This window comes from Hyaena hyaena, unplaced genomic scaffold (genome assembly GCF_003009895.1).
Source record: "Hyaena hyaena isolate Hyena2069 unplaced genomic scaffold, ASM300989v1 scaffold_1600, whole genome shotgun sequence".
NCBI lineage: Eukaryota > Metazoa > Chordata > Mammalia > Carnivora > Hyaenidae > Hyaena > Hyaena hyaena.
The window spans coordinates 1-12,957 of record NW_024082235.1 but is presented as its reverse complement, the minus strand read 5'-3'; the positions used below and the strand labels follow the sequence as shown (position 1 = coordinate 12,957).

The 12,957-nt window shown below is 39.2% G+C and overlaps 1 long non-coding RNA gene across 1 annotated transcript; it reads right to left on the bottom strand.

The window, feature by feature from the left end:
* Positions 1-5,764: 5,764 nt before the first annotated feature.
* Positions 5,765-11,019, bottom strand: LOC120226137. Its single transcript, XR_005526946.1, has 3 exons — positions 10,944-11,019; positions 9,984-10,161; positions 5,765-6,093 (listed from the first exon to the last, which is right to left on the bottom strand). It is a non-coding gene; the product is annotated as an uncharacterized LOC120226137 (long non-coding RNA).
* Between the last annotated feature and the right edge of the window lie 1,938 nt (positions 11,020-12,957).

The window sequence follows — 12,957 nt, the reverse complement described above, 5'->3', positions numbered from 1 at the left end:
TTTTCTGGAATTGGTTCTCTAATCTGATTAACTTTGAGACCACTAATGATCCTCCTGTCCCTGGTAAAGGGGGCATGGGTAAAGAGGGCTGATAAAGAGACTGTAGAGATGAAGAAGGGAATTTGGCTGCTCAAAGCACAGGTTGCAAACTGAAAGGGGTGGGATCATACAGACTCTCAATCAATTTCTCAGTACCAGTTCATGCCTTACTCCACATTTTTCCTTCTCCTTCTCTGGGGCCTGGAAATCCTGAGTCTGTTGAGATTTGCAGAGTGATATGATTTGCTTCTTGAATTCTTCTCTTCAGGCACTTAAGCAGGTAACTGTCCCACTCTGTTGAATCAGTTATCATTCCTCAATCTGACTTCCATCTCCCCAAATGGTGAAATCTCTTCTATCTTCTTCCACTCTTATTGGCTTCTTATTTTTCATTTACTTTTAGTGGTATATTAGAAAAGAAAACAATATGTGTTCCACCAATGATGTTTAACTGGAATCCAAAATTCTTATTTTAGATGTGTGTCAGGACTGATCCATTTCCTCATCAACATTAGAAATTATTTGTATAGAGATCTTAAGTTTTAACTGCATTTCCAGTTGCTTGCTTGTTTTTGTATGTTTGCAACTATTAGGTGACTAAAGGTTTATATTAGGTGATTAAAGGATTGTGCACAAAAGTTACTCCTCTCAGATGACTTCCTTGTATGTCATGAGAAGGGAACTTATTAAAAATTGATCCAGGAGCTGACTAAAGAACAAGGCAATCCTGTACCCAGAGCCTCAGAAGCTGAGTGCCAGGCACCAACATTATGGCAATCTGCTGTGGAAAGTTATATTCCTCAAGTGGGAAAGACTGGGGGAGCTCTTGAGAGTCAGAGAGCTTGGCCCAGTGGGGGAATGGGGGATTAACTCTGGCTCCAAGAGGGGGAGGACACAAACCTCAATTACACTGCTCCTCTATACCCTTTTTCTAAAGGTATTGTCACAAATGACAAAATGATAATAATTTTTAAGGTAGAAGATGGGTCATAAGAAATCACTATATTTTTTCTCTGATGTGCATGTTTGAAATTTTTCATAATAAAATGTTACAATAGTTAAAAGATGATGGGAGGAAGACAGGGTCAACTTGTCATTGTTCTGAGAATGATAAAAAACCTAAAGAGTTGCATGAATATACCTATGACCAGGTCTACCCCCTTTTAATCATTTGTCCCTCGGACTCCCTTGCTCACTCAAGCTCTCTTTCTACGTTCAGATAGATGGATAGAGAAATAGAATTTTTTTCAAACACATAAGGGCAGGTTGCATATAACAAAGCCCTTTACCTATAAATACTACAGTTTCTATATGGTTTTAAAAAAGATATTGTCTTATATACACACAGTACACAAAAACTACAGTAAATGTAACATTGTTTCAGGATATTATCTAATGTCAAGTTTTACAATGTCTATCAATGTATTTTCTTTGCCATCCAGAACATGACCCAGTAGGATACTTGTATTTGGTTTCCAACTCTCCAGGCATTATGACAAAATCGTCAGAATCATGGATCAGCCACTGTGCCTGGATCATCCCCATCCATTGCTCCTGTGGCCTGGGTATGCCCTGCCAGCTTGGGAGAAAGAGGCCATGTTTCTCAGGCCACCCTCTCCACTGTATCAGGCTTTAAGGACAAAATGCATTTCAACAAGTCAACAAAATAGTCTTCAGTCTCCTCTGAGAAGGAAAATTTTTTTTTTTTATTAAAGATTTCTTTTTTTTTTTTTATTTTTTTTAAGGTTTTTTTTTTTATTTATTTCTAGAGAGAGAGAGTGAGCAGGGGAGGGTCAGACAGAGAGGGAGCCACAGACTGAAACAGGCTCCAGGCTCTGAGCTGGCAGTCAGCACAGAGCCCGACGCGGGGCTCGAACCCACGAACCATGAGATCATGACCTAAGCGAAAGTTGGACGCTTAACCGACTAAGCCACCCAGGCGCCCCGGAAAATTTTTTATCAAAGAACTGTTTCTGTACAATTAGAGAAAATTAACTAGTCCACATGCTACCACATCCTCTGAAGAAGATGGTCTCTGTTCTCTGTTTCTCAAAACCAAAGGTATTTATTCTTTTCAAACATATTTGCTCTTCTAATATCCATGTACTCTCTTCTGTTGGTGCTGTGTTTGTAGTTTTGTTTAGGGAAGCTCTGAAGTTTGGGCTTAGAGGAAGGAAAGAGTCCTCTTCAGTTGTTAGAAGTGACCAGGGGCTTGGAAGGAAGTTGACTTTGGCTTTGCTCTCCCTGCCAGCTCAGAGATATGTAGACAGAGAAGTAGGCAGCAGGGAGGCTGCTGGGTCTGTTCACCCTCCTGGATCAAATGAAAGGTTAGTAGTTATCAATAGCTCTGTTCACAGGTTAAAGAACTTCCCTTTTTCTCTGCTGTATGAGAGGCACAGGTATGGGAGTATGTACATAGTAATACTGGCTACCTGGCTACAGAATTCTGTGTAGTCAAGGTGGAACGAAGGTGGTAAAGCAATATCCATTGTCTTGTCTCCTTTCCTCTCTCTTGTCAAGAAGAAGCCAACAAGATGGGAAAACACTATGGGAGGCAAAAGAAGACCTGGAAAAGCAATTTGTATATATTGTCATGCAGTACTCAGGTTATTTTCCACAACTCGAGTGTGAAATGAATTCCAAACTTGATGCATAAAATTGACTCCTGGCCTGGGCCAGATGTCCTTACCTCCTCTCCACTTCCTTGACTGCATACCAGGACAGCCCAGCTTTGAAGTGGGTGAAGGACAGGACATGGTTTTTTGTGTCTTTTAGAGATGGTCTCCAGTATCACTGAACCCAGAGCATTATAGGAGCACTAAGTGGGAGTCTGTATGGTAGGCAATATTGCTGTGCTGGATTCTGGGCTGGTTCAGATTAAGAATCGCTTAAGAGGCAAACCATGAGAGACTCTTGAATGCTGACAAAAACTGAGGACTGACGGATGTGGGGGGGAGGGAGGGATGGGCATGGAGGAGGACACTTGTGGGGATGAGCACTGAGTGTTATGTGGAAACTAATTTGACAATAAACTATTTGCAAAAAAAAAAAAAAAAAAAAAGAATCACTTAAGAATCTGCCTTGTCTGGGATGCCTGGGTGGCTCTGTCAGTAAAGCCTCCAACTTTCGCTCAGGTCATGATCGCATGGTCCATGAATTCAAAACTGTGTTGACAGTTCAGAGCCTGAAGCCTGCTTCAGATTCTGTGTCTCCTCTCTCTCTGCCCCTCCTCTGCTCCTGGTCTCCCTCTCTCTCTCAAAAATAAACAAACACTTAAAAAAATTTTTTTAAAAAGTATCTGCCTTGCCTGTGGTATTAATGTGTCTGGAAAGCAAACTTTAAGCATGACAAATAGATCTCCCTTTGAAGTGAGCATGCTAGGAAAGGAAAGTCCCTCCCAACCAAGTCTCTTCAAGGTGCCCAGTTTGATGACACATTGCTAGACTAAGGTATTACCCTGCTATCAATGGCAGAAGCACTCTTGGTGCAACCTCTCTGCCTGGGAAAAGACGAGACAGAAAGGGAGAAACTAGTTTGGACTTCAGCAAACATGGAGGAAGAAAGAATAAAAAGGGAGAAATATCCAGATGGTTGGAAGGAATGGGAATGTTCCCATTATCCTCAAATGTGTTCCTACACACACACACACACACACACACACACACACCGATCCAGGTCCCATCTTCCTGTGGCACATTTAAGCACTATGAGCATACTGACGCCATCCTAGAGGAAATGTACAAGGATCCTGCCTTTGAGCACAAGATAATATTTATATAAAGACTGTCAAGTGTGGCATGGCCCTTTCCCCAATCTGAGGAAGGCAAACTTAATATATTCCTTCTGGCCACACTTGATGACAATGTATAGGATATGCACACCATCATGATCAGGGTTAAGACACTGCCTTGTGATTTTCAAGCTCTTGGTAGATCCCTTGTAGATCTCCAGAGACACCTATAGTTCATGCAACATAGGTGAATCCTACACTTTGCTCCTAAAGTGCAATGGTTCTACAAATTGCCTTGGACCCTGATCCAATGCTTTGAAGGCTGAGTAGTCAAGGATACCAAGCAGGTCCTCATTTTCATGTATATCCATGTCATCTGGATCAAGGCCATAGACTTGCAGAGGGAGTGTCTGCAAGCAAAGAAGCCATCAAAGGGATGCAACCACAAAGAAGGAGGCAAAGGTGACTCGTGGGGCCCAGTGAGAGGTAAAGTGAAAGGAACCACTGCCAACTCAGTCCTGAGGTGAGAAGGTGGAACTGTGTGGCTGATCCTGTCTCCAACCCATTCCCATCACCCTACCCAAGCACCCAATTCATGGGCCTAGAACAGCAAACTATCTTTTACAAAGAGCACCAGTCTTATAAAGGAAGCAAAGCCTACAAATGGGCAAGATTAATTTCAATTCCTAATAATATAGCAAAGAATATTTGAAATCCCTCATTTTATTTGATTCTCATAACTTAAAATTCAGGGAGACTGAGTTACCCAGTGAATGAGAAATCTAGTACTAGAGAAACTCAGATGTGACTGTCAGTCTGGGGATCTTTGCCATGAATCCCCAGACCAAGGACACCCAACCAAGGGCTAAAGGACTAGTCTGGAGACATATCCAAAATTTACCCCTGGTCCCTAGGTATTTTATTATCTCTAGAGATACACAGGAGATGAAGCAATCATAAAGGATTGAAAAACACAGGAGGCTAGTAAGAAGGGATCCCCTAATCTTACTCTGCTTCTAGCACTTTGTTTCTCCTTTCAGGATTCATCCCATATGAAAAAGCAGGAGGGCAAAAGTCATGAGCTGAATAGTGAAGGAGCTACTGCTCTTTGACAATCCTGTTTTCAAATGATTTTCACAGTGTTGTCCAGTGTTCCCAAGGGTCATTGTTCGCTTTGTCTAGAGCTGTGCTCCTAGAGGTGCTATTGATACAGAATACAATGAGAATGAGGTCCTTAGAGTGACAGAATCCCAAGTCCTACCCCCTATACCTAAAGAAAGGCCAATTAAAATGCATCAGTGGATTGGTGGCTTAGATGAAATGGCTCTGGTCTACACATTTTTGGAGGTTGTTATTTTAATGCTATAACTTGTCAAAAAAAAAGGTACTTGCTGTTTTATACTTCTCCTAAGTTTATTAGTCATTTGTATTTTTCTAATGTTTATTTATATTTGAGAGAGAGAGAGAGAGAGAGGGAGAGAGTGTGAGCAGGGGAGGGGCAGAGAGAGAGGGAAACAGATTCTGAAGCAGACTCCAGGCTCTAAGCTGTCAGCACAGAACCTGACGTGGGGCTCAAACTCATGAACTGCAAGATCCATGACCTGAGCTTCTGAAGTCAGACACTTAACTGACTAAGCCATCCAAGCGCCCCTAGTCACTTGTATTTTTAAATTAATTTCTTGTTCATTGCCTTTAGCCTATTTTTCTATAGAATTACTTGCTTGCTTGCTTTTTACTGTTGATTGGCAGAAGTTTTAGAATTTTAACTTTTTGTCTCTTCTATGTTTCAAATATTTTCCCCAGTGTCATTTGTAGTTTAATTTTGTTTCTGCAGTACTTTGCCACCTGAAAACTTCACATTTTTATATATCAATTCTGCCAAACATATCTTTTTGGCAATATTAAAAATTCAGATAGTTTTAAACACCAGACAGATCACACAAATAAGTGAAATAGTCTAGGAGAGGACTGGGTAAACTAGAAAGCAACTTTTTTATAATAGGCAGAAATTATTTATTTAAACAAAGGGAGAAAACTCCTAGATTACGAACATGGCTGAGCAGGTTTTCATGTGTTCCAAAGGCTTTGGCCATGGCCTTGATGGAAGGGTGTGCACAGTCAGGCTGGGCTTGATTCTTCGAAGGCATACTGCAGCTCTAAACGGAACCTTGAATGACTAAAAGGTAGAAAATGTTACTTATCCAAGTTGAGACTGGCCATTCCTCACGTGTCCACTTTGGTGGAGAGGTACTTGCTGTTCATCCAACTTTGATGCTCAGGGTAGCAGGTAGAGTAACATGAAGGAAACTCATCAGTAAATATCCCTAGGAATGAAGAAATTGCCTTGTCTGTTGGTGCTGATTATGAGTAAATACCTCTATTGTCCCTCCCTTGTATACCCACTCTTTCACCCTTTGCCTAGCTAATTGGTATTCCTTTCAGTCTCATCTTAAGGCTTCCTTTAAGCTCTCCCTGACCTCTCCCTGTCATCCCATGTCCCATCTGTTTTGTTTCTCCTCATACGTTCCCATAGCAAACTGCACTTTCCACGTCACAGCATTTATCACTTCAGAAGATAACCATCTATTCACTTATCTACCTCCCTAACTACATCACATGCTACTTAAGGCAAAGACAACGGCCTATCTTGTTCACAACTACATTCCCAGTACCTAGGCTAACACAAAGTAGAAGCTAATATTCATTGGTGGCATAAACAAGTAATGTGTGTATGGCTCTACAGTAAGTACTGCATCTGTCTCATATTTTCATTATGCACATAAATTTAGAAGGCATGATGGATTAATAGTTTTCTTCCATAGTGAGCCAAGAAAAGCCTCTGGCTGGGCAATAATACAACCCATGTCTCCAACAGAAATACAGAGAACTATGAAAACAAACATGTGGTCATTTGAATCTGGCTCAATTTTCATTCCAGAGAATTATCCATGTTCCTTTTATTGTTTATTTATTTTGTTTTAACTTGAAAAGGAATCAAAATGCTAACATGGAACACAAACTGCTAAACAACATCAAGGGGTGGGGGCAGGGAGGAAGAGACGGAAATAGAAAAAAGCAGTAAAAATAAACTGAGTAAAACAGCATTTCAAAACAGTCTTATTCTGAGACAACAGGAAGCTATCTGACTTGTTCTTAAGATGTAAAACATTTCACAAGCTTGTTAAACTTCAAGAGTAAAGAATAAAAGCAACTTCTTGATGTGAATCTAGACTTTTTCTTAGCTCTCAAAAAAAACCCAAAAACTACCTTTCTTTTTCCTCAGCAGGGATCTCAGCAGAGAGAGAGAAGAAGGAAGGGAGGGAGGAAACGAGAGACAGGAAGAGGGAGACAGAGGGGAAGAAAGAGGGAAGATGGGAAGTGAAGGAAGGAGGAGAGGAAAGGAGAGGAGATGAAGAAAAGAGAGAAAATCTTGAAATTTAGTTTTTCTTAATAAGACTACGCTATATAGACCAAATATAAATGCTAGGAAATTCTGAAAAGATTGGATGAACAGACCCCCAGCTTCAGAATAAAAAGAAAACCTTTACCTGTTAATCTTAATGATTTTTAAAATGTTTTTAATGCTTTTAGAAAAAAATGGTTTCTTTACTTGAGCTGAGCAGTTAATACCAAAAATACTTCAGGGGTGTCTGTATAGTTGATCCCTTCCCACCCCTCCCATGCATGTGTGTGTGTGTGTGTGCACGCGCGCGCGCACACACACACACACACACACACACTTGCTACCACCATAGTCCCCACTGGAAAGACGAATCTCGGGCAGCACATGATGTCCCTTTCCTCGCCATAGTTGACTGAATCAAGATCAACATTTTCCTCCACTCTATCAATCAAATACAACCTTTCAACTTGAAGTAACAGGAAGTTAATTTGGCTTTAATTCATCCCCATTTGCGGATGAAAAATCACTAATTTTTTTTTTAATTTTTTAATTTTTTAATTTTTGCTGCTGAAATCACTAATTAAAGTACTATTCCATTGCAATATAGCAAAGAAAGAAATAAATGGGGCTGCAGGAGAAGTGAAGGAGGGAAAAAGGAACATACTAAGATTTCCACAGAGTTGAAATAAATGTACATTAACCCTTGATGTGTTCCCAAAGTGATTTAAAACATTTTGACCTACTTAAAGTCAAATCTTGTTATTGGGTTTGATTATTTATAGATACTGAAAATATGTACTACAAAGCAATTTACTGCCTTTGAAATTTCTAAAATGGGTTTTCACAGCCTCAATTAAGAAATGTACTACATCAGTTAGCCATTATGAAAGTATCCATGAATTCTGAATTTAAGTATAAATCAAGACAGTAAGTAAAAGAAATAACTATTACTCAGCCATCAAAAAAATCAAATATTGCCATTTGCAAAGTTGTGGATAGAACTAGAGGGTATTATGCTAAGTGAAATAAGTCATCCAGAAAAGGACAAATACCATATGATTTCACTCACATGTGGAATTTAAGAAACAAAACAGATGAACATAGGGGAAGGAAAAAAAGAGACAGTGAAACAAACCATAAAAAGACTCTTAAGTACAGAGAACAGAGGGTTGCTGGAGTAGAGTTGGGTAGGAGAATGGATTAAACAGGTGATGGGCATTAGGAAGGACACTTGTTATGATGAGCACTGGGTACTGTAGGTAAGTGATGAATCACTAAATTCTACTCCTGAAACCAATATTTCACTGTGTGTTAACTAACTTGAATTTTTTAAAAAATAATTAAAACCTAGCTGCATTATAAAAAAAAGTCATGTTCATTTATTCAGCACTTATTGAAATCTCCTATATACCAGGCCTCTGCTAGGGACTAAAGATATTGCAGTGAACAAAACAGACATAAATCCTTGTCACATGGAACTCACATTATACATGGAGAAAATAATAAATAAAATTAATAAATTATGCAAGATAGCCTATTACGTGGTGATAAAAGTAATATGAAAAAAAAATTTTAAAGAAGGGGATTATCAGGGAAATCCTCAATGAAAAAATAACATTTGAGGAAAGGTCTTTAAATTTATCCATGAAAACTTTTATTTTGTTTATTTTTTAAGTTTATTTTGAGAGAGTGAGTGAGAGAGAGAATCCCAAGTAGGTTGGGCACTGCTGGCACAGAGCCTGACACCAGGCTCAAATCCAGGAACTGTGAGTCCATGACCTGAGCTGAAATCAAGAGTCGGACACTTAACTGACTGAGCCACCCAGGTGCCCTATCCATGTAAACTGTTAAATTGAAGTGATACTTATTTTATGAAAACAAAAACATGAAGGGTAGCTCTTCCTAGATAAGAGTACATTTTCTGTCCCTAGAGTGAGCACACCTTCAAGGTGAAGTCACCAAGCCTTTGTCCACTGGGCAGATACCATCCTGTGATGCCTTCCCAGATTCCTGAACTCTCTCAGACAGAATTAATTAACCCTTCCTTGTCTAATGTCTCCTTATATACACAAATGTCTGTGAGTACCAGGCTTTCTATCCTAGTAAAGTTCATTCTCCTTGGAGGTTTTTGTTTTTTGTTTTTTGGGTTTTTTTTTTGCAGGGGGGACGATGGGGTTCTGTTTCCTCCACATGTAACACAAGGACTTATTCATTACAGAAACTCAACATTTTAATATAATGTTTATTTTTGAGAGGAGGGAGGGGCAGAGAAATGGAGACATAGGATCCAAAGCAGGCTCTGTGCTGACAGTACAGAGCCCGATGTGGAGCTGGAGCTCACAAACCTCACTATCATGACCTGAGCCTGAGAGTTGGGCACTTAACCGACTGAGCCACTCAGACACCCCTCAACATTTTTTTAACTGAAAAGACACCATGCCCAAATAATTAACAGTAAACATAACCGTAAAATGCATATCTCAATATTGGCTAGACTATCCCCAAACCAGAGAATAAGATATTTTCTGCCTATAAATCCTATGAAGGCTTCTCATAGCCACCAGGAAAAAAGTGTTCAGAGAACTTAAGCAGGCATTCAAGACCTGCAGCGGCTCATCTTTGCCCACTTTCCCAGCCTCCACTCCCACTACTGTGCCACATTTCCCCATTCCAGTCATGCAAACATGCTTATTTCTTGAGAGCCAAGTCTAAGCTTCTGCAGAAACTGTTTCCTTTGCCTGAGGTTCTTCTTCTCCTCCCATTTCTGGCAAATTCCCACTCCTCTTAAGACTCTGTTCTAGCTTTACTTACTCTGAACAGCCTTCCTTTATTTCCTCAGGTAGAGTTTACTCTTTCCTCTGAGCTCCCATTTTCCAATCCTCAGTTACAATATTTATCACATTATGGTGTAACCATTTCCTTATCTGGCTTCTCCACTTGACTGAGAGTTCTTTGAGGTTAGAGACCACCATCTTTTTCATCTTTGTACCTTCAGTGGATAACAACAGTACCAGGCATGTAGGAGTTATTAATAAGTCTCAGATGAGTGAATGTCGAATATATTTTAAATATTTTCTTAACAACATCCAGCAAGAAACTATCAGAGAGAATACAAGAAAACAAGTCTTAAGTGGACTTTTTCCTCTATACCATTCTGCATATTGAATAATGTGGCTTATATTCTAAGCACATGCAAATCTAAAACAGGCACATTATTAGGACACAAGGATCTCTGGAATCCTTGGTGGTAAAACATGTATGTAGCATGTGCTATTTCATATGATGTTAAATATTTGAAGCATTCAAAATTAGCAATATGAACAGCTAAATGGAAGACATTAAGTAAGTGTCTTTAACAGGTACTTAAGGACATTTGGCGTTGTCTGGAGTCATTTTTTGTGGGAGTCATTTTTCCCACGATTTGGGAGATGGAGCTGCCACTATCATCTAGTGAGTAGAGGGCAGGGATGCTATTAAACATCCCACAAAATGCACAACTCTGCCACACAAAAAAGAATTATCCAGCCCTAAATGTTAGTAATGCTGAAGTTGAAAAACTCTGGTCTAACACTTTTACCCTAAGAAAGTGTGTATATGTATGTATATACATACATATAAAAATTGGTTTTTTATATTTATATATATATAAAACCAATTTTTATAACAACATTGAAAGTTCTTTGGAGCTCTTACATAAATATGACTGCTTCTCTAGTCAACTGCTAGGAATGTACAACTTCTATATATAATTACAAAAGATTGTACTCTGACCTGAGGGAAATGTCAATCTCAGGGAAAAGAGAAGGGCTGGGTTTTTGTGTTCCACATTTGATCAGCAGCAATTTGAACTCTGCTAAAACAATTATGTGATAATAATCATTATACTCAATCTCAGAACCATTTTGATGAACTATTAAGAAACATCAATTAAAGTATTAATGCTGATAAAATGGATGACGACTTTGAAAAGACTCAGTAGGCCACTTAGCAAGATTACAAGATTACCAACCTTTGTAACATTTTGGCAACGCATACAAGGCTAAAGTAGTTTAAAAACCAGGAAATACATCAAAGCAGAATCAGAAAATATAAAAGTACTCTAAATCTAGTCACCCAGATTATGTCAGTAATTTGATGAAGGGGGCAACAATCCAACCCAACCTACTTTATTTCAGTGACATAATAGCAATGTGATACAAATTAAATTTCAACTTCTGTCTCCAGCTTCTTTTTTTTAATACTAATTGAATCCCTTCTTTATTTATGTTATAGGCTGTATAAATTAAATTTACCTTGTTATTTTTTAATAGTTTATTGTCAAATTGGTTTCCATATAACACCCAGTGCTCATCCCCACAAATGCCCTCCTCCATGCTCATCACCCCCCTTCCCCTACCTGCCACCCCCATCAGCCCTCAGTTTGTTCTCAGGATTCAGGAGTTTCGCATGGTCTCTCCCTCCCTCTCCCCAACTATTTTTCCCCTTCTTCTCCCCCATGGTCCTCCGTTAAGTTCCTCTTAATTCACCTATACGTGCAAACATATGGTACCTGTCCTTCTCTGCCTGACTCATTTTGCTGAGCATAACACCTTCAAGTTCCATCCATGTTGCTACACATGGCCAGATTTCATTCTTTCTCATTGCCATGTAGTATTCCATTGTATAGATAAACTACATCTTCTTGATCCATTAGTCAGTTGATGGACACTTAGGCTCTTTCCATGTTTTGGCTATTGTTGAAATGGACTTATTACAACCAACCTCTCAGAAATACAAGCAATTATCATGGAATACTATGAAAAATTATATGCCAACAAACTGGACAACTAGGAAGAAATGGACAAATTCCTAAACACACACTACCAAAATTCACACGGGAAGAGATAGGAAATCTGAAGAGACCGATAACTAGTGAAGAAATTGAATCAGTTATCAAAAATCTCCCAACAAATAAGAGCCCTGGGCCAGATGGCTTCCCTGGGGAATTCTACCAGACATTTAAAACAGAATTAATACCCATTCTTCTCAAGCTATTCCAAAAAATAGAAATTGAAGGAAAACTTCCAGACTCGTTTTATGAAGCCAGCATCACTTTGATTCCCAAGCCAGAGACCCAGCAAAAAAATAGAACTACAGGCCAATATCCTTGATGAATACAGATGTAAAAATCCTCAACAAGATACTTGCAAATCAAATTCAACAGCATATAAAAAGAATCATCCACCATGATCAAGTGGGATTCATTCCTGGGTTACAGGGCTGGTTCAGTATTTGCAAATCAATCAATGTGATATATCACGTTAACAAAAGAAAATATAAAAACCAATGATCCTGTTGATAGATGCAGAAAAAGCATTTGACAGGATGCAGTATCCCTTCTTAATAAAAACCCTTGAGAAAGTCGGGATAGAAGGAACTTACTTAAACATCATAAAAGCCATCTATGAGAAGCCCTCAGCTAATATCATTCCCAATGGGGAAAAACTGAGAGCTTTCCCCCTTGAGATCAGGAACACGACAGGGATGTCCACTCTCACCACTGTTGTTTAACAGTGCTGGAAGCTAGCATCAGCCATCAGACAACAAAAGGAAATAAAAGGCATCAGAACTGGCAAAGAAGAAGTCAAACTTTCACTTTTCACAGACAACATGATACTCTACATGGAAAACCCGACAAACTCCACCAGAAGCCTACTAGAACTGATCTGTGAATTCAGCAAAGTTGCAGGATACAAAATCAACATACAGAAATCGGTTGCATTTTTATACACCAACAATGAAGCAA